The sequence below is a fragment of the Lissotriton vulgaris genome, chromosome 10, assembly GCF_964263255.1.
Source record: "Lissotriton vulgaris chromosome 10, aLisVul1.2, whole genome shotgun sequence".
Lineage (NCBI taxonomy): Eukaryota > Metazoa > Chordata > Amphibia > Caudata > Salamandridae > Lissotriton > Lissotriton vulgaris.
In genome coordinates, this window is record NC_141698.1 from 261784665 (window position 1) to 261812451 (window position 27787).

General features: G+C 46.8%; 1 protein-coding gene and 1 long non-coding RNA gene across 2 annotated transcripts in view; both read left to right on the forward strand.

Annotated features, from left to right (window-relative positions):
• The window catches only part of LOC147685083 (uncharacterized), a 125548-nt gene extending 124577 nt beyond the window's left edge, over positions 1 to 971 (forward strand). The window contains exon 3 of the long non-coding RNA XR_015300752.1: positions 862 to 971. This is a non-coding gene — a long non-coding RNA (uncharacterized LOC147685083). The remainder of the gene's footprint in view (positions 1 to 861) is intronic.
• The window catches only part of LOC147685082 (SCO-spondin-like), a 1395910-nt gene that overhangs the window by 447052 nt on the left and 921071 nt on the right, over positions 1 to 27787 (forward strand). The gene's annotated exons all lie outside the window — the stretch shown is intronic.

Below are 27787 nucleotides of genomic sequence, written 5' to 3' on the forward strand. Positions count from 1 at the left end.
GCTCTGCGCTCAACCCCATGCCGTGCACAGCGGATATAGTAAGGCATGGTAATAAAATATTACAGTACAATAAAAAAATCCAAGAAAGTTACAGAAAAATACAAAGTTAAAGTGAATTTATGGTGTTGTGAGGTTTTTAAAAGTGACGTGTTAAACTCAAAATACCACAAAAATTCACTATAGTTAACTGAAGCAAAAAAAACTTGTGACCTCTCCTTGCAATGCTTATGGGTTCACATGTTACATCACTCATGAAGTGTTCCATGACATGATTGTGAATATCACTTAGGAGTTCAGAAATTACACCATTGATGACAACACTGTGCATGATACGGGCACGAGTTATAGTTTCTTTATTTAACTATAGCTGGTAAATTTCAGTTTTTTTAATTCAAAATGTTACATTTTAACTAATATTATCAGCTGACTATAAAGTCACTGTAACATGTGTTTTTAAAAAGAAATTATCTAATTTCATTAAAATGTCTAGATAATTTTGCAATGTATCAACTGTGGATTGGCCCAGTGGGAAATCAGTATATTTTCAAACAAGCTGGTGTATTTTTAAAATGGCACTTGGACAAGAGTGACTTTGCTATAGCTTAAGAGCCTTGCAGAAGCAAACCTGATGTGACCTGTGCTATCAAGCACACTGCATTTTCAGAAAAACTACCCTACTGTGATATTTCTAGATTTTACAACAACTTGTTTCACTCGTGATGGTTCTATGAGGCTCCCTGGTTTAGGGGTTGGTACATGCTTCAGATCCAACAAGATGAATGAAGCTCAGGCATAGAGCTTATCTGACCACAATTCTCATTTTATTTTTTCTTAATGCTATTTTGTTCCTGTTTGTATCAGTGGGGACGAAAATCTAAGTGCTGGAGTAAAGCCAGAGAGCACCCGGACACCTCAGCGACCCCAAGGTCCCACCTCACCATCTGGACCTCTCCGGCCTTTTACCAAAGAGGTAAGAAAACCTGGAATTAATGTTACAGGTTTGATGGTCATCCTCATGGGGATGCCTAGGGTAGTAATATGTGCAAGCAAATGCTTGTTTATGAACTGCAGAAGAATTATCTTTAGGCTGCTAGTTGACATTGAACATAAAATGTTTGTACTGGGGACCATAACGTCATACTTTGCATTTAAGTGCACACTCATTGCTCTTGTAAGATCAATGAAATGTTCTGTAGTGATCATTGTATATACTGAGTAGAGACATAGTGGTAGACAAATATATGGTGATAGCAAGATAAATCAGATTGTGTGCCAAATTAACCAAAAACAGTACTTAGAAAAATTATTCAAAGAGTATTTGTAGGTGCAGTTAAGTGGACCACTTTTGTCATGCCAATTTGGAAAAATTCCCATGGTGGTACTTTAAGAACCACAAATGCTTTTAGACTTACAATGAAATAAGATGCCCTTATACCCCAATACCATTCCAGGTAGTTACAAGATATGATCTTGGACACTACTGAGATCTCAGGTAGTAACACAAAACTAATAAAAGCTTAAAATAATTCTAAAATTAGTAAAACACCATATATATTCACTAAAGAATGTAAATGGCTAAAGTATTTCCCAACCTATGTTTGTTAATTTGCAGTCAAAATATTCCTGGCTTTCTGCTATTTCATCAAATGGTCACTTGTCTGTTTTGCATGTAGCGTTATGTGCCATCCCATGCCAACATAATGGCCTGCGTATACCAAGTGCAACTTCTTATAGCTAAGCACAGCTATCATATACAACATAGAGCCGTTTATGTCACTATGCACCCTAATATGCCTAGTTACAGTCATCATACATCGAGGCACAGCCTCAGGTTCACAGATATCCGAAGGTTACGTTTTGAAAGATTGTCAAGTCAAGCTAGAGTGTTTCACTTATTTTTCTTTTTTCTTTCAGGCACCACAAAGGCCTGGTGAACCACATTTTCCAGAGGATGTTTCTCCTTCTCCACCGGGTATTATTTTACCAGTTCCATATTTTATTTTGATGTGACACTTTTGTGATATAGATAGATATGTGCAGCTAAGTAAACATGCATGTTTTCCTGTGATTTGCACTAAAACTCCTATTCTTGCATGTTTCACATAAGGTAGCGGCTATTTACCCTGCCACCTAGTAAATAGTGATTGTTTGCTGCTATTTACTTGGCCTTTGACTAAATAGGAACAATGATTCACTATTTGGCTGACAGCCTAGAAAATAGCAGAGAAACCACTATTTACCCAGCTGGTGGCTAAATAACAGAGATTAAGTGCACTGTTTTGCAGACAGCCGTACAAATAGCAGAAACACTTCACTATTTACCCCACTGCTGGCTAAGTAGTAGCGATTCTGAATTTTTCTACTAGCGGCTGTGCAAGTAGCAGAAAAAGTTCACTATTTAAACTGCCATTGGTTAAATAGTAGAAATTCTGCACTGTACTGCTGGCGGCCATACAAATAGCAGAAAAACTTAAATATTTACCCGCCTGCTCAATAAATAGTAGAGAGTTTGTTCTGGTTGGCTGGCAGCCATGCAAATAGCAGAAAAAGTTCTCTATTTACCCAGTTGTTGGATTACAGCAGAGATTCTGCACTGGTTGGCCAGCAGCCGTCTGAATAGCTTAAAAGCCTAACTATTGACCATGGGGTCCCTTTCCTCTATGCAAATTAGTTACCACCCCAACTCAGGGGTCGTTACCTAATCAGTGGCCTGCAACGACAACCGCAGTCACAAACTATCAATAAATTACTTTCTGAATTGGAAAGGGAAGGGACCGAACTACTTTCATGAACCTTTCTATTTGCAATGAAGAAATGATCTCAAAAGTCTTTCTATTAGTCTAAAGAAATGTCCAACTCACAAAAAAGGTTTTGTACATACATAATGATAAGTACTTTTTATCTTCACAAACCTTGTGATTTTGTGATATGAGGCCCTTAGTGCTAAAACAGGCTTATAAGCAGGCAATAAGTTATAGGTCTGAAATGTTTTCAAGGTATTTTGACAGACATGGCACAGAATGGCACTCCATTACACCCTGGGCTAAGATATAGTGACCTGGGAGACACTTTATGGAGCTGTCTTGTGATCCACAAATGCTCCTGCCTAATTTACCTGCAGATGTGACTAATGATAAAGATGATCAAAACCTTTGAAAGACTAGTTAAAGGTGTTAACTCTTTTAAAGCTATATACTTGATCTTACTCACAAAGCCATGGGAAAGTACCAGAGCCATATATCGAATTACCAAAAGAATCAATGTTAAAATAACACCTCTTTTCCTGCAGCAAACCAGTGCATTCTGGAATTATTCATTTTGGTTCTGTTCCAGTAAACAAAGCAAAGTAAAACACCTGAAAACAATGATTTCAAAAAGTAGAAACCAAAAATGGAAAAGTTGAGTCTCAGCAACATAGAGCCATTTAATATTTAGTGTGATTTTATCAAAATAGAAACAATTGCATACAGACCCTTATGAAGGGAACAACATAGTATAATTGAGAGGTTTCATTCCAATCTCATGCCAGAAATAAGAACAACCATGGGCTTAATTTAGCATTTCGAGGAAGGAGTAAACTCAATCAGGGTAGTGGAGGACAATAGCTTTAACATCCTAAGGGGCCTCCCCTTGCAAACTCTTGCCCTGAGGACAATACTCTACATTGACAGAAACGGTGGTCATAGGGGTTCCTGTCTATGCATGAAACATTTGGAGGATAGTACAGTCAAACATAATGGTCAGCTAGCAAACACAAAAAAAAAAGTTTTTTTCAAAAACAAACTCCCAAAGCAGGAGTTTGTTTTTGAAAAACAAAAAACAAATGGCCCGACATGCTGGTTGTTTTCTCCCAGGGTGACGGGGTCATTATGCTTTTTGCTTTCCCTTAAATCTAAATCGAGTAGATGATATAAAGTCCTTCCTTCGACAGCCCTTACTTTGTCAGTCCATCAGAGAAAGTATTCTGTCACACAGCCACAACCAAAGGAATGGGACTATATAATAATTTTAACTGAATGTCATTGAAATATCAATGTATTTTTCCAGTAAACCAGAGAAAGACATATAGGTATCGAAGACACATAAGAAAAGAAACTTTTAGGGATTTGTATTTATTGACTTTATTTCAAATATTGTAAGAAAGAAGATACTGAATAAAGAAACATTTCGTTAGCTCCATTTTTGTGACCTGATTGATAATTTCACAGTTCTACTTTGATACTCATTTTCTAGACTGGGGGTGTGGAAAATCTATTGAGGTTTTAGAACAGATTTGGGGTGTTTCTCTTTCAAATATCATGTTCTGACTGTTGCTCAAACACAGCCTTTATGCTAAGTGATGGCTCTTGCAGCAGAAGCAATCATGCTGGCTCCAAGCGGAAGTAATCATAACAAGGACATAATGAAGCATGAGATCTCAGCACCTCACTGTCATCAGCCTTTCTGAGTAGTCATCAGGCACAGACAAAAGGGCAGCCCTGCTTAGAAACTTTCACACCTTTAACAAGAGTCACCTATCATCAGCCCCTTACTCCTAACATCAACCCTATGTCGTACCGCAAGAAGAACTAATCAGCAGTCCTTTGCAAAAAGGACCCCACCGAATTTCTACGGGTATCATTTTCTTCATTATCCCTCATTTCAGTTCTGGGCTTCCACTATCCAACCACAGGGATGCAGTCAATGCCGACTCACTGTGTAGGTAAACAGTATTTACTCTCCATCACGTCATGGAAAATATATCTAACTGTTCCATCGCTCAGTGAGTTTTACTACCATGCTATTAGTGGCACATGTACGAAGGATGACGCAAGCCAACACAAATCCTTAAAAGGGATTTACTAAGCCATGCAAAGCCCGATTGTGTGGCTCTGCTTGGCTTGGTAAATCCAAATCCAGAGAAACTTAAGGAAGCGAAAAATGTGATGACATTTTGAGAAGGCATTCCACCACATCCACCCATGGATTGTGATGCAATCCCAGATTTACTACGGTGAGTAAACCTGGGATTGCATCAACATGGTATGCCTTACCAAGTGAGGCATAGCCAGAGAAATATCTGTATTGCTCCTTGTTAATTCCTCTCTAGCACACATAAAAAGAGGAAAATGCCTTAAAGGATGGTTTTTGTGCAGGAACGTGCCTCTTCCTGCACAAAAACTATCCTACTCATAATGCGGGCACCCTTGTATTATGGTGCAAGGATGCTGGAATGGCGTTAGTAGATATGGAGCATTTCTGTTCTTTCCCTCTCATGGAACGTAGTGCAGCAAGTTGCCTTGCTGCCTTTCATTGCATGACTTCTCAGTAAATCTGCCCCTTGCTACATACCTACCTTACATACACTCATATGGGATGTCAGTGCAAAGATCTGGGGGTCACACAGAATTCCTCTTTGGACCATCTGACATAATCTAACTTGAGCCTCAAGCACATCCTCTTCTGCTCATCGGAGCCTTCTTATGATCTTGAGATTCCATTTGCTGACTGCCATTTCCCTTTGATCCCTTTGTTAGTTATTAACCATTTTTCCTGACTTCAGGGATCTGAGTTTGTCAAACACTTTCCTCCTCCTATTCACAGACCACGCTCTTTTTCACCCATCCGTACTTAAACTACTCTGCCACATTTTAGTCCCTGTACTGTAGGATCTCCCCTCAGACAATGGGCCAACATCTGACTGTGTCTTCTACACTCAGGGTGACTTTTTAGTCACTTTGCACGCTCTGAATTTTTAGCAAATACTCCCCAGTTCTATACGTTGGCTAAAGAGGTGGGGGATTCTTAGGTTTGGCCACAAAGGAAGCATGAATAAGAGCAATTTGCAAAAGGAATATCCCACTACATGTGGCCTAGACTAACATTTGTGCCTGCCTGCTCCTGGTCTTCTTCCTTCACTTCTAGGTCCTTCTGTTCCTTTAGGCATTGGTCATCCTCCAAGTCCTGTTCCAAGTCCTCCTTTTCTAGGATGTTTTGGATCCAATATTTTGGACCTCATCGGGTCCTATTAGTCCTCATGGCTCTAGTTATCCTGGTTCCTCTGGGCCTTGCCAGCCATGTCCTACTGCCCCAGTTCCTAGTCCTTCTCTGGCACTTGGAGTGTCAAGTCGTGGCCCCTTGGTTCTAACCTCTCTGATCCTCCTAGCCCTGTTACTGGTTCAGTTTATTTTGATAATTCTAGTCCACTTTCTCTTCCTCCATCTGCTTCTTGCTCCTATTGACCTTGTTTCACCTACAAGTCTGGGTTTGAGTAATATTGAGGGATGTAATGTGCACCACCATATGACAAACTGTTAATGTCTGTGTTTTTTCTTCTCTCCCCTTTCCCTTCCATCTCACACTGTATGAATTAGAGTAAGTTTGCAGGTGTTTCTTTTACACATTGATATAGTATTGATGTCTATATAAGTTGTGTATGAACTGCAGGACAAGTATTTTGATTATGTCTAAATGAGTAGGGTAAAGAGTGACAAACTCTATTTTAAGCTTTGTGTATGTGTTTTTTAGAATTACGAAAATATTGTTTTAATAAAACTTTTCTACATTTTTACATATAGTGTTGTTTATGTGTGGCAATTTTACTGATTTGAGTTTTTTGTCCAAGATCAATATTTGAGCTTCAATTCTTTAGATACTTGACCAAGGGAAACTGTTTAACTCTACTATTTGGCAGCACCCTATTCCTCTGGTTTCCAAAGGGGTCTCTCTCTAATTTCTTTAAACTTGTTTCACCTACTCCTGACCTGACTAGCGCTGGGTCCCCTCCAATATACCGGGATGCTCTTGACCCTGACCATTCTGCCTGTTGTCATTTTGGAATAACATCTCCACTTTATCTTAACCCTCCTTGTTCAAGTCATCCTTCTCTTAGCTGTTTTAAGCCACCCAGCTTGGTTATCATGGCTCCCGTCATCCTAGCCTTCCTTGTCCTGGTCCTCCTTTTCTGATTCATCCTGCTCCTGGTTGTCCTGGTATGCCAGGCTTTGATGCTCTGGGCCTCTCTGAATTGAGCTTCATTTTTCTGCTTGGTTGTGGTCCGACTGGTCCTCATTGCCCTGGTCCTCTTAGCTTTCGTCCTCATCTCCTCTTTATTCTTAAGACCCTGTTCTCTTAGTCTATTTCATCACTCTCAGTCTGGTTTTTCTAGCAATGGTCTTCCTATTTGTGGTCCTCACAGTCTGTGTTTCCTTCCTGGTATTGTGCCTTTATCCTTTTGTTTCCGATCCTCCTTGCTGGGTCTCTGTATCCCTAATCCTCTTGGTTCTGTTCCCTCTGGCCATCATGGTCCTTTCAACCCCCAGCTTTCAGCTTTTTTTTTCTGATTGTCTGGACCCTCATCTATTTCACCTGGTCTTTCTAATCCTTCTCATCCTGTTCATCGGATTCCCAGTACATCAGTTCCTGGTTCTGTCCCTCGGGCTGCCTACCCTCTTGTGTCCTGACCCTCTTAGGCCCTTCCCTCTTAGCTCTTGTCTTTCTACTTAAGATCATCGTCGTCCTCCTGGCTCTGTGGCTTGTCCTCATGGTCCTTTTAACACTGCTCTCACTAGTCTGCACCTTATTTTTTCTGGTTCTGTTTGTGTGGTTCCTTCTGAGCCTCGTCATTTTGGTCCTGGTCCGCCTGGACATTATGATCCACTTGGTACTCTGGGTTCTAGACCTATGACCATGGTTCTCTTGACACTCATAGGCCTGTTCTTGGTCCTTTTCATGCTGATTTTTGTACTCCTCTTTGCTCTGGTCCTCCTGGTATTCTTGGAACTGACCACTTTGTCTTCCTTGCTTATTCTGGCACCCTATCCTATTGACCTGGATCCTGTCTTCCCAGATCTAGTAGTGATCCTCTTGGCCCTGGTCTTCCTGCTGCTTGCCCTTGTGCTGCTACAAAGGGTAATCATGGTCCTCCTTCATCTGGTTATCCTGGGCCTGACCATCCTGTTGCTCATCTCTCCAGCCACCCTGTTCATAGCCCTGTGGCCTAGGCCTAGACCTCCAGGCTGTGATCATCCTAATCCTAATGTCCCCGGTTCTGATGCTCCTTTTCCTCCTCACCCTGGTCCTCCTGACCCTGGTACTGAAGGTTCTGATCTTCTTTGCCCTGATCTTCCTAGTCTCCTTAGTTATTTGTTTCCTTGGTCCTCTAAGAAATCTTCCTTCTGACTCTAGCTGCCTGTGTCCCTGGTCTGAGCTACATGGCATATACCTGTGTCCCTGGTCTGAGCTACCTGGCATATAGGAGAGTAGGATCTGCTTGCTATGGTTACCCCCACTTTTTGCTGGTGTTTCACTGTTTTTCGACTTTAGTCAGCCTGGGGCCCTGCTATCCAGGACCCCAGCCTAGCTGCTTCCTCTCTAAAATGATTGCATGTACTATAGGTATACTCCAGTTTGGTTACTGAGGTATCCTTGTGAGACACTAGTATATGGTACCTTAGGTACCAAGGGCATAAGTACCCCAGAGGGCCACCAGGGGCTGCAGATTGCATTATGCCGCCCCTGGGAAGCCTTCCAAAATGACACCCCAGGACTGCTCCTGCAGCCTCAGTAAGTGGTGCATGCACCCCTTACTAAGATACAGGTTATCTATATCTACCTTTTAATCGCTGCACATAGAAACCTATTAGTCAACCCTGTGGCAGGCCTTATCAATCCTGAAGACTAGGTGCTTGGTTGTGTCTATGCAAGTCGTGGTTCTTATACCACTTTCTTAATATATGGTTTGGTACGCATCTAGGGCTCAAGGTATATTGTGCTAATTTACTGTGTTATATTTAGTGTACTGTGTGTACTTTTGCCTCTAGCCTCATAAAGAGACTAGTGGGATGTGTTTAGAACAAATACATATATTTTATATATATACCTGGTGTGGTTCCCTTTCATTTGGTCATTCACAATATTATAGACTTGTAAAACAAGCTGCTTTACATTCCTCCAAGACTTAGCCTGAAGACTGCTCTCCACAGCTACCACTAGGATAGCTTTCTATGAAGGTTGTCTTTAACCTACCATCAATAAGAGTCGTTTGGACTGGTGCAAGGTGCCCACTAGAATAGTGGACAGCATATGCCAGGCCAACTTCTCACATGGCACTCCTGGTCAAGGATAGATGCTTCTTGTTTTTCCTAGTTTTCATCCTTCTTGAGATTATGTACCTATTGTCCCTGATCCTCTTTGTCCTATTCCTTATAGTTTGGATTCTACTGGACCTAGTTCTGCTGAACCTGACCGACCTGCTATCTTGGACTTGGTCTCCTTGGTCCTTGTCCTTCTTGTCCTACTGTGCTTGTTATTATAAACTTTGGCTTTTGGCCATCATAGCCCTTCCTGGTCCCCCAGGTCTTTGTCCTCCTCATGGTTTGGGAGGTCCTTGTTGTCCTAGATCTGCCCTGGTCCAGTTGGCCCTGTTGGTTCTACAGCAACTGGTCAAGGTCCTCTTGATCCAGGTTCTCCTTTTTTGGGTCCTCCTGAGCCTGGTCATTTTGGTGTTGGTCCTTCTGCCCAACACTGTCCTTTCCCACTTGTCTTCCAGATGCTGGTTGGCCTTTTAACCTCAGATCCTCCTCACCCTGGCCCTGCTACTTGTAAAAATGTAAACCCAGTACTTGTATAGTGCATGAATCACCCCCGAAGGGGTATCTCGGCGCTGGGTGCCGTTGGGAAGATTAAGCGAGCTATTGCCCAGAGTGGCATGGTGCTGGGCATACCCCTGCTGCCGGAGCCAGCGATCGAACCGTGATCCCCAGCGTCCAGCATCAGTCGCCCTGGCCGCGGCACCACACCTCTCCCCTTTATATTCATGCCCCTCTTAGTCCTGTTTTGGGTCCTCCTCATCATTATATTTTAAGTTTACCTTTTCCTCTTGCTCATGTCTTATGAGTGCCCTTGGTACTGCCCCCTTGCTCTTCCTAATCCATTTCCTTCTTATGCTAGTGTCCTGGCCTTACTTACAGTTGCCCTTTAGGTTCTGATCTTCATAGTTCTCGTCAATCTGGTCCTGATCCTCCTGGCCCTCAATATCCTGCTTCTTGTCCGCATGGCTCTGTAATAACTCTTATTATAGATCATCCTAGCCTTTCCTTGTCCAATGTTCCTTGACCTTCAGTTCATGCTAATCTAAGAACTTCCTTGCCATGTACTTCTTGGTCTGGGTTTGACTGGTCATCATTGCCATATACTGCAGCCCCAAGTCGTTTGAATCCTGGATCTTAATTCACAACCTCCTGGATCTTTTCATCCTCCTCACCATAATTCTCGTCCTTCAGTCCTCCTGGTCCTGTTCCCTTGTTTGTCTAGTACCCTTGTTTGCCTGTTACTAATCCTTTTGATCCTGGTCACCTTGGTCCATGTAGTTCTGATCTTAGTTCTGGTACTTCTTTGTCTGGCATTCATGTATCAGGCCTTCTGGTGCTAATTCTACTGGCTTTGATTTCCCTAACCCTCCTAGTCCCTGGTTCTCCTGTCCCACCCTACCCCTACTAGTGCTCCTGGTCTCCTGATTTGCCTATTCTGCCTTTTTGTTGTCCATCCAACCATGGGCCCCTCCACCATGGTCCTTCTAGTAATGGTCATATTGGGTCTGGTCTTCCTAATCCCTCTGGCACTGGTCCTCCTAATGCCTATGTTGTTGGCCACCCTGGCTCATGTAGTTCTTGTCGACCTGGTTTGGAATCTCCTCATCCTGGTCCCACCGGACCTAGGCTTCCTCATCCTTCTTAATCCCCTAATCATTCTAATCTAGGGTCTTCCTCATCATTCTTAATCCCCTAATCCTTCTAATCTAGGGTCTCAAGATTCTGCTAGCCCTATCCCTTTCTGGTTGTGGTCTTCCAGGTCCTGGTTCGTTTGATGCTAAATCCTTGATTCCCCCCTCATCATATGTCTGTGGTCTTGGCCCACCTGTCTCTGGTCCCTCTTTCCATTGGCTTCTTGGTACTTGCCCTTTTTGGTCTGTCTACTTGGGGCTGTTACTCCAGGCCCTGGTTGTCCTTGTCCCTCTGGTTCTGGTCAGTGTGCACAGGCCCTCATAACCCTCCTTGTCATTATGGTCCAGATCTGTCTGTTCCTTCTACTGCTGGTCCTTCTGTTCCATCAGTCCCTTGTCCACTGAGTACAGATCCCCCTGTTTCACATTCTCCTGGCCCTCCTGATCCTTCTCACCCTGGTCCCGCTCCCCCAAGTGTTGTTTTCCATCGTCCTATTCCTTATCGTCTATTGGTTCCTCAACCCCTTTGGCTTTTTGTGACTCTGGTCCTGATCGATTAGGTATGCCTAGGCATTGTTTTTCTTGTCCGGATCCTCATTCTTTTGCCATCCTAGCCCTCTTGGTGTTCTAACTCTTGGACCCTATTTTCCTACTTTTCGTCCTCCTGCTACTACTTCTTCCTACCCCAGCCCCCCTTAACAGTGATTTTAATCAAGTACACCCTCTAAGCCTGTCACCCAAGATAATTTTTTTGGTTTCCTGATTTCTTTTGATGAGACAGCACTGTCAAGTACACAAATGAGGGCCCAGTAGAGACAGTACCTTGCCCACCAAAAAAACATTGCCTCTTCATATTAAAAATCAAAACTATACTTCCCAAGTTGCATCGTGCAGGTGGCTAAAATGTCATTCTGGCCTAAGGGGCCAGTCATGACATGAGATCAAAAAGCATCAATGCCCTAAACATAATCTGCTGGAGTAATTGAATGAAAAATAAATGTGTTAATTCATAGGCAGCAGAGTGAACTCCTCCTGTGAATTACCGAGATGCATTACTTAACCGTCTCCTGCTTTCACTTCCCCCTACCACAGATGCCTCATTGCAGTGTCTCATTCAATTTACCTCCTGTACATGCCCCTAAGCACTATGCCACCTAACACCAATTACCTACTGTATGTGTTCCTCTCTCTAGGGCCCAGACACCACCTTTCTGTCTGCATTTCCTGTTTACTGCTCCTGTTGACTGTTCCTGTGTTGCCAGATTTGAAATACTAAGCAAGCACAATTCCCCTTAAACAGAAGCCTAAAGCTAGCACACGGCCTTTCATAAAAAGCCCCAAAAGAGCCCAGCCCGTAAGTATCATCAAAAGGAGCTTGATGAACATTAGAAAAACAATGTAGTCTAACGAGTGGCTTTAATATAAGATGCTTTGTAACTATACTCAATATTCTTTGCTGACAGCCTATTTTGGGGACGGTCTTTGTGCAGTTAGCTACCCTCAGGTTTTCAGCTAATAGATGCCAATTTCGTCACAGAGTTTTCCTGATGCCTTGATGGCCATTTGGGTAATTCTTAATGAAATGCAAAGTATCTTGATTATCTTGTGATGACCTAATTTTAGGTTGGATGGTCTCGATGCATTTCATTTTTGCAATTTCATGCATGGTTTTTCTGAGTTGGTCCGAGCAATAGCCACAATGTTTGAGACTGGTTGAGGATTAGTAGGTACCGAGGGGCAGATTTACAATAACTGGCGCATCCCTGCATGTCAGCAGGGATGCGCCAGTTATTGCGCGACACAGCAGACTCCTCTTACGCCACCATGGGTGCGCCGCATTTACAATGTGATGCACCATGGGGCAAGAATAGACAGATGTGTGACGCATCTGCTGCCGTAAAGGTGACGCATGGCAGGAGTCGCGTCGCAAGCGCGACACAGCTCCAGCAAGGCTCGGGTGCCCCTATGCCTAACATGCTGCGTCAATCCTTACTCCTGCTTCAAGCAGGTGCAGGGGTTTGACAAAGCATGGCCTTAAAAGTGACAGAGTGAAATCTTGTAGACTTCACTCAGCCACTTTTAGGAGGCGTTCCTGTGCCGGAACACCCACATGTGGCGCAGGGCTTTACAACGTGACGCATCTTCCAGACGTGTCACGTTGTAGATACCGCACAGCATGGCGCTGGCTTTGCACCGCCGCTGCGTCACGAAAGTGACGTAATGGCGGCGCAAATGTGGCGTACGGGGCTTGTAAATCTGCCCCCAAATGTATCTTACATGCTTATACTCTTCCTTCACAGACCATCAGAAATCTGGCCCCTCAGCAAAGATTGCATTCCTGAACATTCTAGATAGCCTGGGCTCACACAATCCATATACCAGCAGCTCTCATGTACAATATCTGTGGCATTCTGTCAGACCATCGTCACTGCTCGGGACTGTGACTATACACTTGATCTTACCTTGAATTGTCTGTATTTAATTTGCGTAACTGTAGACAGAGGTCTTCAAACTTTTGTAGGTTGAGCCCCCCCAGCTCACTTTTTTCAGCTGTTGGGCCCCCCCCCCCAAAACCTGACAGAAATTTCTGGAATCTGGTACACTACATAATTTACCGCCGCCCCAAACCCGGGGCCATATCCAGCATATAATGTCCAACATAATAAGAGTGTTTAGTTAAGTGCAGGTTTGTGAGTGGGGGTGCTGAAATGACAGATTATTACATAGCTCAAACCACCATTTTCCTAGATAAAATGTGCACAAATTGTTTTTACTAGGATGCTTTGTTTTACACATGACATTGATTGATAACACCACCAACATAAATGTTATGGGTGTGCCCATTTTTCGTCACAGACGCTCAATCTGTGGATGGATTTTTGAGAATGTGAAGCGAGTTGTCTGAATGCAAGGTGCATTCCAAGACACTTGAAGTAACTCAGAATGTTATTGAGGGCAGAGTAGGGTTTCAAACGTGTTAAACCGTGGGCAGTCACAAACTTTCTCTCTGGGGCCAAATTTACAGTGTGGTTTGTGTCCGAGGGCCGCACCGGTGGGGGCAGGGTAAGTGGGGGAGGGGGCGGGGCTAGAGAAAACAAAAAAAACTGAGGTTTAACAGAGGTCCCTGCAGCAGACGCCTTCGTCCACTGAGCCACCAGACCAGGCATACACACATCTCTCTCTCACTCTCTCTCTCTCTCCATCTCTCTCCCTCTCTCCCTCTGTCTCACTCAGACTCTCTCACTCCCTCTCACTCCCTCTCTCTGCCTCCCTGTCTCACTCACTCTGACTGTCTCACTCCCTCTCTCTCTCTGTCTATCTCTCTCTGTCTGTGTCTCCCTCTCTCTCTGTCTCCCTCTCTCTCTGTCTCCCTCTCTCTCCTTCCCTATCCCTCTCTGTCTCCCTCTCTCTCCTACCCTCCTCACTCTGTCGCCCTCCTCACTCTGTCGCCCTCCCCCTCCCTCCCACTGTCACCCTCTGTCTCCCTCTCTCTCCCTTTCTCTGTCTCCCTCTCCCTTTCTCTGTCTCCCTCCCTCTCCTTGTCTCCCTCTGTCTGTCTCCCTCTCCCTCTCTTTGTCTCCCTCTGTCTGTTTCCCTGTTTCCCTCCCTCTCCCTCTGTTTCCCTCCCTCTCCCTCTCTTTGTCTCCCTCTGTCTCCCTCCCTCTCCCTCTCTTTGTCTCCCTCTTTCTGTCTCCCTTTCTCTGTCTCCCTCTCTCTGTCTCCCTTTCCCTCCCTCCCTCGCTCTCCCTCTGTCTGCCTCCCACTCCCTCCCCCTTTCCCACCTCCCTCGCTCTCACTCTGTCTGCCTCCCATTCCCTCCCTCCTTTCCTTCCCTCCCTCACTCTCCCTCTGTCTGCCTTCCTTTCCCGCCTTCCTTTCCCTCCCTCCCTCGCTCTCCCTCTGTCTGCCTCCCTTTCTCTCCCTTCCTTTCCCTCCCTCCCTCGCTCTTCCTCTGTTCCCTCCATTTCCCTCCATCCCTCTCCCTCCCTTTCCCTCCCTCCCTCGCTCTCCCTCTGTCTGCCTCCCTTTCCCGCTCCTCTACTTAAGCACACACAAGCAAGCATTTGCAAACATTTGTTCCAACGGAGACACTTCGGTGAATTGAAAAGCTGAAAGCCTTGCTGTATTTAGTACGTAAATATAAGGTAAGGTACTTTTAATATTATAATTTAAGAACGCATTCTTGTTAGCTTCCTTAACGTTTTTAAAAATATATTTCTACATTTATCAAAAGTACACTAAAAAGTACGTCTATCATTGAGATGTGGGAATTGTTACAGTACTTAGCTGCAACCCTCCAAATAGAGGTGTCCTCAAGGCAGTTAAATACAGCTTTGTTATTGTGCCCATTCAAATGATGGCCTCTCAGCTGATGCTCCTATTCTGCGGGAGTCAAGCAGCACGGAATGTGTAAATTCGCCCCTAATGCATCTGGACTAGCTTGCCTCAACAGTCAGATGTACACCTTGTAGCACTATCATGGACCCTTGACTTGCTTTAGCATTTCTCACTCTTTTAAGATGGGATTTTGCCTGAAAGCGCCTCAAGGTCATCATGATTCGTGTGCGCTATAGCCCAGCTGACCCCTCGTAACTTCTGCCAGAGTGCATGATGGTGGTAGGAGGTAACTGAGCGGGTTCACACATCTGCTGGAGAAACGTCCTCGCAGGCTGCAGAGTGTGAGTTTGAACCCTAGCAGGGCCGGCTGCGCACCGTCCTCCCACTGTCAGGAAAATGACTATCATGGAGATGCGGGAATTCTTACAGTACTTAGCCGCAACCCTCCAAATAGAGGTGTCCTCAAGGCAGTTAAATACAGCTTTGTTATTGTGCCCATTCAAATAGTGGCCTCTCAGCTGATGCTCCTATTGTGCGGGAGTCAAGCAGCACGGAATGTGTTAATTCGCCCCTAATGCAACGTTAGAACATAGTGCTACATAAAACTATAATAAATAATGCACCACGGACGCTTTTAAAAACAAATAGATAAAAAAAAATGCCATTTAAAATACCAACAACTTCAAACTTTGCTAATGCGAGACCTATTGCATTGCAAATGCTTGTTCCTTCTTCCCTCTGTCTCCCTCCCTCTACCTCCCTCTATAACCTCTTCATCTCATCCTGCCTGTCTGTGCCCGGGCTGATACAGCTTCAGGGCACACACAAACACACACACACCCGCACCCAAGCACTTCACAGGTCTTTAAAAGACCATTATTATTATTATTAATATAATTTATTTTTATAAAGCGCGCAGTCACCCGGAGGTATCCCGGCGCTGGCAAGATCCTATCTCCTGAATTAGGAGGAACAGAGAAGAAAAAAAGGGGATGAGGGAGAGAAAGGGGAGGGGGAGCAGAGAGGATCAGTGTTAAGGAGGAAGTAGGATTCACTGGGGAAAAAGATGAGTTTTAAGCCGTTTTCTGAAACGGAGATATTGTGGTTCAAGTCGCAGGTCACGGGGAAGCGAGTTCCAGAGTCGTGCGGTATGGATTGAGAAACGTCTTCCTCCGGACCGGGCTTTCTTGAATCTGGGGATAGTGATGAAGTTTTCCATGTCCGATCGGAGGGATCTTGAGGGTTTGTAGGGTGTGATGAATTTCCTGAGAACAGGGGGGCCTTGATTTTGTAGTAATTTGTGAGCTAGACACAGGGCCTTGAATTTGACCCGCTCCCTTATGGGAAGCCAGTGGAGGAGTTTGAGGGCCGGTTTGGCTGAGGCTCTGGCAGGGGTCTTTGTAAGAATCCGAGCCGCGGTGTTCTGGATTCTCTGGAGCTTGTTCAGCGTCGCTTCGGGGGCGCCCAAATAGATCACATTGCTGTAATCAAGCCTCGAAAGTACGAGGCCTTGAATTAACAGCTTTTGGGAGTTGGTGGGCAGGAGGGGCAGGACTTTCCTTAGCGATTTCAGGAGCCCGAAACAAGTCCCGGCTACTTTCTTTGCCTGCACGGCAAGCGTGAGGTCGGTGTCGAGCCATACTCCCAGACTTTTCACTTCTTCTTTAGGTTCGGGAGGAGGGCCCAGGCAGGCTGGCCAGATATTCGGGGGGAGTGTGAGCCCTTTCGAGCCAAAGAGCAAAACCTCCGTTTTCGAGCCATTTAATTTTAGGGCTGAGATGTTCATCCAGCTTTGGACCTGCGCCAGGCAGTTATATAAGTCTGCTGGTTGTTGTCTGGGGTGGGATAGTGATACAACTAATTGTGTATCATCAGCGTAACTGACGACGCTCACTCCGAATGGGATAATGACCTCCTCCAATGTGGACATATAGATATTAAATAATGTGGGGCTCAGGGAGGAGCCCTGAGGCACGCCACATTGGAGGGGAACTTCGGAGGAGCGAGCGTTATTCTCCCAGATCTGGTAGGTCCGTTGATCCAGAAAAGATGAGAGCCAGGCTAGGGCCGAACCGTCTATACCAGCTCCCTTGAGTCTTTTAATGAGGAGTTGGTGGTTGACGGTATCGAAGGCCGCACTTAGGTCGAGGAGGATCACTGCCACTGATCCTCCTCCGTCTAATAGCGCTCTGGCCTCCTCTACCGCGGCCAGAAGGGCGATATCCGTGCCCTGCCCTGGACGAAAGCCCGTCTGGGAACTTTTTAGTATGTTGTTGGCCTCCAGGAACTGGGAAAGTTTTTTATTAACCAGTTTTTCTGCAATCTTGCTGATTCCTGGGAGTAGGGAAATGGGCCTGTAGTTCACCAGGTTTTCGGGGTCCAGCGAGGGTTTCTTTAGCAGAGCTTTCACAACTGCCGACTTCCAGCTCGGGGGTACAACTCCCTGTTGGAGTGAGGTGTTGATCAGATGGGTCAAAGGGGGAATAATCGTGGGGGCTACCTCCTTGAGGATTCGGAGCGGGGCGGAATCCCTGGGAGAGCCGCTTTTTATGGATTTTAACGTATTTCCCACTTCTTCGGTCGTGACTTGACCCCAAGAGGAGAGACAGCTAGTTGTAGGGAGGTGCAGAAGATTGTTTTCTTCGCACGGGATCACGGGGGGGATTGAAGCGAGAATTTTTTGTATTTTTTCATGAAAAAAGTCCGCCAATTGTTGGCATTTTATCTGGTCATCTTTGGGGTCTGTGAGATGTCTCGGTCCGTGTACTGGGGGTTTCAGAAGATCTTTTAAAATGGCATAGGATTCCTTGCTGGAGCATACTGCATACCATTTGTATGTTAATGAGGCTTCTCTATTTCACTTCTGGGGACAGACAATCAGGAATGTGGGTTAAGGGACCATTGGCAAGCGCCACAAATCAATTGCTATAAATGTGTCAAAATGAGGTTGCAACAATATGTCCTGTTTCATGGTCTGAATGTTGTGACTTTGCCCAATTTCTGGATGATTTTGTTCTTTACGATTTTGTGCTCTTGGTATGGATTCACTTCATTTGAAAGGGGGGCCGGGCTCCGTGTCAACTTTAAATGCTTCCTGTTTGCAATTGGCGCTGTTCCCATTTTTTCACGAACCTCCCACGTCACCATGGCTTCTGTGAATATCATCAGAAACCATCACAGACCTATTTTCCTAAATTAAATGTCCTCGAAAGGCAGTTTTCGGTTTAGTAGAGGAGACTTCCTGCCTCCTTGCTGAAGCTGAATGAATTAACCCCCTCCTGGGAGGGTAAACATAATAAAAGAATGGTCACTTCGTGCCTCGTCGATTTCCCCTCCCTCCTCCCTCGACTTGCCACAGAGAACAAAGGTGAAATTAGAGAGTAGTTGTGAAATTAGAGAGGAGTTCGCGCCCCCCAAGGATGGTGTTGCGCCCCCCTAGGGGGTCGCGCCCCACAGTTTGAAGAACTCTGCTGTAGAACTATGACATATGCCCAATAGTGCTTTTATTGAGGAGCCCCTTTAAGTTTTAAGACCAATTTTACCTTGTGTATTATTTTAATATCTAGTCAGATCAACTACTACTACTAATAATAATAATGATAATAATAATACTTTATTGCATTATTTAAAAAGAAACTACCAATAATGGTATACAACGTTTAGCACGCATTTTTTACCACGCACTACCATTACAACGCAGGCATTACCACGCATACCATTACAACGCATTGCGCTGGGGGGCGCTCTAGGATAGGGAATAAGTTTAATTTTATATCCAACACCTTCCCTAGTGTCCACGGGGACTGGAGTTGGAATATAAAATTATACTTACCACTATCCAGCACCTCAAAGCGCTATGCGTTGTAACGGTATTCGTTGTAAATACCGCGTTGTAAAGGTATGCGTGGTAATAGTATGCGTGCTAACGTCATACATCCACCAATAATAATCACCATTATGCATCACTCTATCACAGTCTAATTTCGCTCCACACATCACATATTATCACGTTTCCTCTACTCACTTCTATAATTTTCCACAAATACAGCAACTCCTTTATGCAAAACACTCACAGATGCAAAGAACCTATGCTGTATCCAAACATTAACTATCTTTTAAAGGTTTAAGCTTCAAAATGGGAATATGGGTTTTCTTCAGTAGAATTGCTGAAGGGTTATGGGCAGTAGCCTAGACCTCAATCACCCTATATTTATGGAGATTATTAAGCACATTCGTAATAAATGTTGATACCCTTACTTCAGTCATCTAATAAAAAACAACTTAATACCCAAACTCAATAAAGTGTTTTCAGCATCCTGCCGAAAATAAAGAAGGGAAGGATGGAGAAGGAACAACCACCTCACACAAGCTGCTGCAGGAGCTGAGGTTTCTACCTACCAATGGAAAGCGATTGCAAGCTTTGCTTGGGCAAACAAAATTCTAAAGGTTTTGAAGGGCGTGCCATTTGACCAGCATGTTTGGGAGTCCTAGTTGCACAGAGACCCAGAGCTGGACGGGGCCACCCTCATAGCTCTTCTGCTGCTGCAACCTCTGCCCACACCTAGAGATCTTCAGTCCTCACTCGGAGCTCCTCTGCCCTCATCCTCCTTCTATACCCTCACCTGGCCCTTCTCTGCCCTCACAAGGAGCTCCTCTGCGTTCACTCGGAGCTCCTCTGCCCTCATCCCCTTCTATACCCACACCCGGCCCTCCCATGACCTCACACAAAGCTCCTCTGCATTCACTCGGAGCTCCTCTGCCTTCACTCGGTTCTCCTCTGCCTTCACTCGGCGCTCCTCTGCCCTCACTCATACCTTCTCTTCCAAAATCAGACCTCCCCTCCATCACTACCTCCCCTCCACTCCTGCACCAGGCTCCTGAGGTGCTACTGCTGAAGGGGCCCCTGACCACATCCCCTGCATCACTCAAGCCACTCTCAGGGCGATGGTCCTTCTTCCAGCCAGCTGTGCCACATGAGCAGGTAAGCGTCCAGCGATGAGCCCTGGCAGCATGGGGCAGGGGAGGTGGCACTGGGGCTCTAGTGGCACTGGCAAGAGTAGGGTCCATTGGATTGGGGCACTGAGGCGCTAGGGGTGCCTGGGGTCCTGGGGAGAGCTGGGGGCTATTGGGGTAAGGTGCTAGGCGTGCCAGGGGCCCTAAAGAAGAGGGGTCTCCAGGGAGATGGGGCCACTGGGATACTTAGAAACCCTTTGTTGGTTCCAGGGAGGAGAAGTCATGAACACAGGGGTGCTTGGGGTCCCGTGAGTTGGCTACAATAACAGAAGGACCATGCACTTGCACTCTCTTGACCACATGGACAAAGGACGGCCAAATGCAGTCCACCTGCTAACTGGACAGTGCGTCTCCTTGCGTCTGAGGTGTCAGTCAGGGCTCTTGTTACAGGAGCTCTGTGTCAATATGGGCCAGTATATTTATTTTTACATTTTCCTGGGGAGTTAATAACCACGCAGCTGCTGAAAGGAAGCCTTGGGGTGGAAAAGAGGGTTTGGAAGAGAGATGAAGTTATATATTGCTGAGGTAACGAGTAGTGGCTTGCCAGCTCAGCTCGGTAATCGTGCCTGGAGCAGAGAGGAACTCTGTAGAATTCCACTGAGCTTTTATGCAACTCTTCCACATTCTGCGTAGTGCAACTACGCAAACTCTGTCCACCCCAAGAGGATACTCACCCTCACCATGAAGGGTCTACCACAGCATTTTTATGACCTAAGCTACCAGACTTCTTTGGTGAACTCGTATCGTTGTCTGACTCTGAAGAGGTGGCCTTTCTTCGCATCCTCCGTGTTAGAGGCTCTCTCGTCTGCTGTCTACCATTGAGAGCTTTTTGAGAGCACTACACAACACAACTCTATCTGGTCATTCCTGCTGTTCACAAACTGGTGCCATCCTGGAGATGGGGCTCTAGTCAACTGGACACAGGTGTGCTCATGGATGCCGCTTACGCCCTTGCCATTCCCTATTCCACCAAGTGCCCTTTTCTACAAGAATAAATTAGGATTATAGGGAAGGGAAAAGTTTGACCATCGATGAAGTTGAAATATAGTGCTTGTTCACAGAGTGTGTGCTTATGGGTGGATAGTGGATTGAACATTTCTATTGGTAATGAGAGAAAAGATAATTGTAATAATCAAGCTTATCTTTCATTGCCTCCTCTGCTTCATTCCGCAGGTACCTGTGATGTAGCCCTTGGCTTGGAGGATGGCAGGATACATTACCAACAGCTGTCTGCTTCCTCCCATAAAGAGAACAACCCACCGGATGCTGGGCGACTTAACATTGTACCCAATATGTGAGTTTAACCTCTAGTTCCTGCTGGGTAGTGCTTAACTTGGAAAAAGAAAATAAGTGCAGGAGCCCTAAGTGTTTCATGAGCCCAGCACTGGTAATTGCAAGTACATGGGCAGCAGAATACAAAGAATACCTAGCTTTGATTCCACCTCATGGATCTTTCTTCCACTAGCCTATGCTTCCTGTCTCTTTATCTAACTCATTGCAGTTCTTTCTCAAATCTGCTTTCTCTATTTGCCACCTTTTCCTATCTTTCCAATACTCCTTCTTTCTTTCTCTCCATTTTCTGCCTAAACACTGTCACTAAGTTACAGTATGATGATAACAAATGAGTCCCGCTTTCCGAAATGAAAGTCAGGCCAACCAATCAACACCACCAGTAAAAATTGAGCACTGCTGCTGGGAATTAGTCTAACTCTGCTGGCTAGAGAGATAAACATTGAATAAAGGAAGTTGACTTGAGAGTAGAAACCTGAGTTTTGGAACTAAGGTATAATAAATAGATTTGTTACAGGACCTCTAAGCTCCGAGCTACATTACACTTTACAAATAAACTCTAGTCTCATACTTAACTTTTTATAAAATATCGTAATTAGTAACAAATACAGTCAGAATGCAAAACATTTTGAGAAATAGTCCAGGGTTATATATGATGCCCCTTGTGATTTCGATCCTATAATTTAATGTAATGTAAGGTGGCTTTGTAGAGCATTGCTTGTCAACCATGAGGGTATCCAGGCATTGAGTCGGCGATTGTAGGCATGGCCTGAATGCAGGCAGTCTCAATAGTTTGCAAGAAGACAGTTTGAATAGGCAGGTCTTCAGCTTCTTGCGGAATTCACGAAGTGAGGAGGAAGCAGCTCAAATGTGTTGAGGGAGGTCGTTTCAGAGTTTGGCAGCTTGGTAGGAGAATGATCGACCTCTGGTCCGTTTTCTCTGGTTGCAGAGTGTGCGTATGAGTGAGAATAATGCTGAGTAAAGTTGTCTGGAGGGTTGCTGAAAATAAAGCCGGTGATTGCGGTATGCTGGTCCCATGTTGGGCAGTGACTTGAATGCGTGTGTGAGAAGTTTGAACTTGCACGCTTCTAGATGGCTAGTTGTGGAGCTCCTTGAGGAGTGGTGTGGAGTGGGTTTGGCATAGTGGGTCAGGTGACAAAGTTTTGGATGGTTTAAAGTCAGTGAAGGAGATGGTTTGGGATTCCGACGTAGAGTGCACTGCCACAGTCCAATCTGCTTGTGAATAGGGACTGCTTGATTTTACGTCTGGTGTCAAGTGGGAGACACTTGAAGATCTTACGTAACATGCAGAAGATGTGGGAGCTGGGAGCATGAGGAGGTGACGGCATCGACCTGGGACTTCATGGTGAGGTTGGTTTCCAGGATGAGGCTTTGGTTCCTAGCATGTTCTGTGGAGTGTGTGTGGGTCCAAGATCGGCAGGCCATCAGGTGGAGTCCCAAGGTGAGCTCTTATTCCCCAAAATCAACACTTTAGTTTTATCAGTGTTGAGCTTGAGGCAGTTTTCTTTCATCAAATTGGCCATGCTGGTCATGCATTGTTTGAAGTTTTTCTTGGTGGTGACAGTGTCGTCTAAGAGGGGAAAAATGAGTGGAATATCGTCAACATAGAAGATGATGTTCATTCCTTGGGATATGATGATTTATGTCAGAAGAGTCATGTATATGTTCAAAAGTGTTGGGCTGAGTGTTGATCCCTGTGGGACTCTGCTGATAAGGTCCTTGGGTTCTGATGTGAATGTTGAGAGCCTGACTCATGTTCTTTCGGAGAGGAAGTAAGCTATTCAGTAGAGTGCTGGTCCTTGTATTCCCACTGTGTGTAATGTGGTGATGAGTGTATGGTGGCAGGCAGTGTGAAAAGCAGCAGAGAGGTCAAGGAGGATATGGGAGGCAGTCTGTCTATGATCTAGGATGTTGCTTATGTCATCTGTGGCAGCAATAAAGGCTGTTTTGGTGCTGTGGTTGTTTTCAAAATCTGATTGTGAGTCGTCCAGGAGTTTGTGGCATTCTAGGTAGTCTGGGAGTTGTGTACTGATGTTCTGCTCAATTACTTTGGCTGGGAAGGGGAGCTGTGAGATGGGTCGTTAGTTGCTGTGCACTTCGGGGTCAGCTGAGCGTTTTTTTGAGGGCAGTGGTGATTTCGTCATGTTTCCAGCTATCGGGGAAGGTGGCAGTTTTGAGGGAGATGATGGAAGTGAGTAGAGCACTATATTTTTGTACTAAAGGGAACCAATGCATATTAGTTATTAATTTTTACAATAATATTTTTGAAAGAGACACGTTAGATTCCCTACCTTAGAATATCCCCAGGTGTCAGACTGGATCCGGAAAGTTTTTCTGCTTAGCAGTACCTCTGCACACCAGTAGGTGGCGTCCTGCAGCTCCGCATCCGTCCCTGGGGTCGTAGGCACCAAGATGATGTCACAGAGAGTACTTAGGCGCCACCCATGTGCACTGACGTCAGTCCTTTCTTTTTCTGCTCCGAACGCGCAGATCCGGATTGAGCATGTATCTCGGTCATTTTTTACCACTTTTTGAGGTCCTCCGGAGCCTGGGATTCCCGCCGCCTAACCGCCATACCCGGGACCGTCGGCGACTCCCGAACAGATGCTACCCTGGACCGCCTCTTTAGGCCTCAGGCTCTCTACGGCACGACTGCGGGGACCGCGGTCTCGTGTCCAGATCCTGTTGGCTCGGCAGTACCGCCTCTGGCGCTGGCCTCGAAGCCACGGGATCCAGCACCCTTGGCTCCAGCCACAGCACCACAAGATGCAGTGCCGCTGGCTCCGGCCCGGCACTGCTCCTGGCTCCGGCCCCTGCGCCGCACCTGGCTCCACCACAGACGCCGCACTGGATGCTGTTTATCCCGCCCCTGCCCCGGCTCAGACCATTTTGTTCCGGCCTGGGATCCACATTGGGATGGGGCTTCAGTGCGGCCCCGGCTGGAGCTACTTTCGGTGCTGCTGACCCCTCTCTGGCTCCGGCCCTGCCGCCGGGCTGGATCTCTTCTACTCCGGAGCCAGACGAGAACTGGGACGGCTCCGAGGACCCCCTTGCGCATGACTCCGAGCAGGATTGGTCAGATGACCTTCAAGATGCAGATGAACTTGATGTGTCTTCTGACCCGGGGCTTGCCTCCCCTCCGCCTACTATGGAGGAGGGCACTTCCTACACTATGGTGTTAAGTCGGGCTGTGGAGGCTCTCCATCTCGACCTCCCTACAGTGGCCCTTAAGACCAACCTCCTTAAGGAGGTGTTCCAGACGGCGGCTACGTCGTCAGAACTGCTGCTCCCTTTCAATGAGGCCCTTACCTAAGTCCTCTTGGGCACTTGGTTGCGGCCGGCCTCGGGAGCGCCGGTGGATAAGAACTTCGCTAGGCGTCATCGCCCGGCGCCTGTTGATCCTGCCTTCTTGACCACTCACCCCACGCCTGAGAGCCTGGTCATTCAGGCCTTGACGTTGCAGAGTGCCTTTCCCATGGCGTGCCGGATAAGGACTCTAAGCGGCTGGACCAATATGGCAAAAGATTGATCTCCTCTGCCAGCTTGGGATTGCGGTTTGTTAACACCGCCTGCTTGTTGGGCCGTTACTCACACGTGGGGATTCGGTAGCCGAGGTCTTGCCTCAGTGTTCTGAAGAGGTCAGGCTGTCCTTTCCCGAGCGGTTGCGGAGGGCAAGGATGCTGTGAAGTTTGCCATCAGGTGTGGTCTGAACACTGCTGATTCATTGGGCAGGACGATTTCCATGACTGTGGCGTTGCGGCACCATGCCTGGTTGCGGTCTACCGGGTTTTCGCCCAATGTCCAGAGCTCGCTTATGGACATGCCCTATGATGGCTCCCGCCTCTTTGGCGACAATGCTGACTGCCTTGGAGCTCTTTAAAGACTCGTGGGCCACTGCCAAGTCTTTGGGTCTTTCCTCGAAGAACCCTGCCATGTCTGGGTTTCGTTCCTTTCGTGGCCAAGGTAAGAACATCCAAGCACGCTCCTCCACTAAGCCTGTGCCAAACCAGCCCCAGCGTGGCCGCGGGCATGGCTTCCACAGGGGCGGGTCTAGTAACCAGTGAGCGGTTCAGTCCACCTCCACCCTCGCAGTTTCCACCTCTAAGCCTTCCTAATCCGAGCTTTAGGGAGCACTCCACGCCGGTGGGTGGGAAGGTACGACACCACCTCCACCACTGGCACGATATTCCCTCGGACAAGTGGGTGCTGCAGATAATCTGCCAAGGTTACTCGCTCCCCTTTCTGTCCCCCCTCCAGCCATGCCATCTCTGTTCCACCTGCTGTTGGGGGATCATTTGGCTCTTCTCTGTAAGAAAGTCACGGCCCTCCTGGCCAAGGGGGCCATCAAATGCATTCCCGGTCAGGAAGTAGGGAGTGGTTGTTATTCCCATTACTTCCTGGTCCCCAACAAGGACAAGGGGGGCCTTCACCCCATCTTGGACCTCCGGGACCTAAATCACTTCCTCCGGAAGGAGAAGTTCAAGATGCTGACTCTGGCTCAGGTCCTGGCTGCTCTGGACCCTGGAGACTGGATGGTGGCGTTGGACTTGCAGGATGCTTATTTTCACATCCCCATCCAACCGGCCCACCAGCGCTTCCTGCGGTTCACGGTAGGCCAGGAGCATTTTCAATTTGCTGTGTTCCCCTTCGTCCTTGCCAGTGCCGCTCTGGTGTTCATGAAGGTGATGGCGGTGGTTGCAGCTCATCTGCGCAGGTCGAGGTGTCAGTCTTCCCCTACCTTGATGCCCCAGGCAGTCGTCACCCACCTCCAGACGGATGTATGTCGTTACTACGCATGCTTTTACAACGCATACCTTTACCACGCAGGGTTTACAACGCCTTGCGGTGGGGGGCGCTGGATAGTGAATAGTTTAATTTACTATTCCAACTCCAGTCTCCGTGGATAGTAGGGAAGGTTTTGGATAGTAAATTAAACTATTCCCTATCCTACAGCGCCCCCCAGCGCAAGTCGTTGTAACGACTTTCGTTGTAAAAGTTGTGTGGTAAAGGTACTGCGTGGTAAAAGTCACACCTGTTCCCCCCTTCAGACTATGGCTGACCCACTGCATTTGCTGGGGTTCTCCATCAACGCGCCAAAGTCACACCTGAGCCCCTCTTAGATGCTCTCTTTCATCGGAGCTGTTCTGGATTCTACGCTGTTTTGGGTTTATCCTCCCAAACAACGAGTCCGGGATATTCAGGCTATGATTCCACTCTTTCATCCTCTATCCCGGGTTTCAGTCAGGATTACCTCCGGCTTCTGGGCCTGATGGCCTCCTGCATCCTGCTGGTGCCACATGCAAGGTGGCATATGGGGGCTCTGCAGTGGGACCTGAAGTGCCAGTGGGCGCAGCATCAGGGCAAACTGTCCGATCACGTCCAGATCTCGGAGGGCGCTGCACGAGAGTTGAAGTGGTGGCGCACGAATCGCGATTGGGTCAGTGGCAGATCCCTCTCCCTTCCCCAACCAGAGCACACAGTGGTGACAGATGCGTTCCTCCTGGGATGGGGAGGCTACATGGGAGAGCCGAAGATCAGAGGCCTCTGGTCTCGGGCGTAGTCCCGACTCCATATCAACCTTCTGGAGCTGCGGGCGATCCGGCTTGCACTGAAGGCATTCCTTCCCTCTATCTAGTGCAGGTGTTCACGGACAACACCAACGCCATAAGGTATTGCAACAAACAGGGCGGGGTGGGGTCCTGGACCCTATGTCAGGAGGCTCTGCACCTCTGGACATGATGGAACATCAAGGGATTACCTTGGTGGTTCAACACCTGGCAGACAAACTCAGCCCCCGGTGCTTGATGGATCACGAATGGTGTCTGCACTCGGACGTGGCGCAAGGTCTCTTTCAGCAGTGAGGAGAGCCTTGGTTAGATCTATTCCCCACCGAAGAGAACGCGCAATGTCTTCAATTCTGCATGTTGGAATTTCCAAGGCGGCACTCGCTCAGCTACGCTTTTCGTCGCAAGTGGAACTGCGGTCTGTTGTACGCTTTTCTGCCTATACAACTACTCCCCAGGGTGCTGAAGAAGATCAGGTGCAACCGGGCCCAAGTGATTCTTGTGGCTCCGGACTGGGCTCGAAGAGTTCGGTATCCCGAGCTACTCAGTATGAGCATCGATCCCCTGCCTTTTCGGGAGGACCTTCTGTCACAGCAGCAGGGGACGGTCCTCCACCCGAACCTGTCCAGCCTCCACCTCCATGCTTGGAGATTGAGTGGCAACAGTTGACACCTTTCGATCTTCCTCCCGAAGTCTGTGATGTCATCCTGGCAGCCAGCCGTCCCTCAACCAAAATGGTATACGCCTGTAGGTGGAACAGATTTGTGGCATGGTGCACAGCAAAGACTGTAGATCCCCTTTCTGCCCCTCTTTCTGAGGTTCTCAGTTCCTTCTCTCTTTGGCCCAGCAGGGCTCTGCT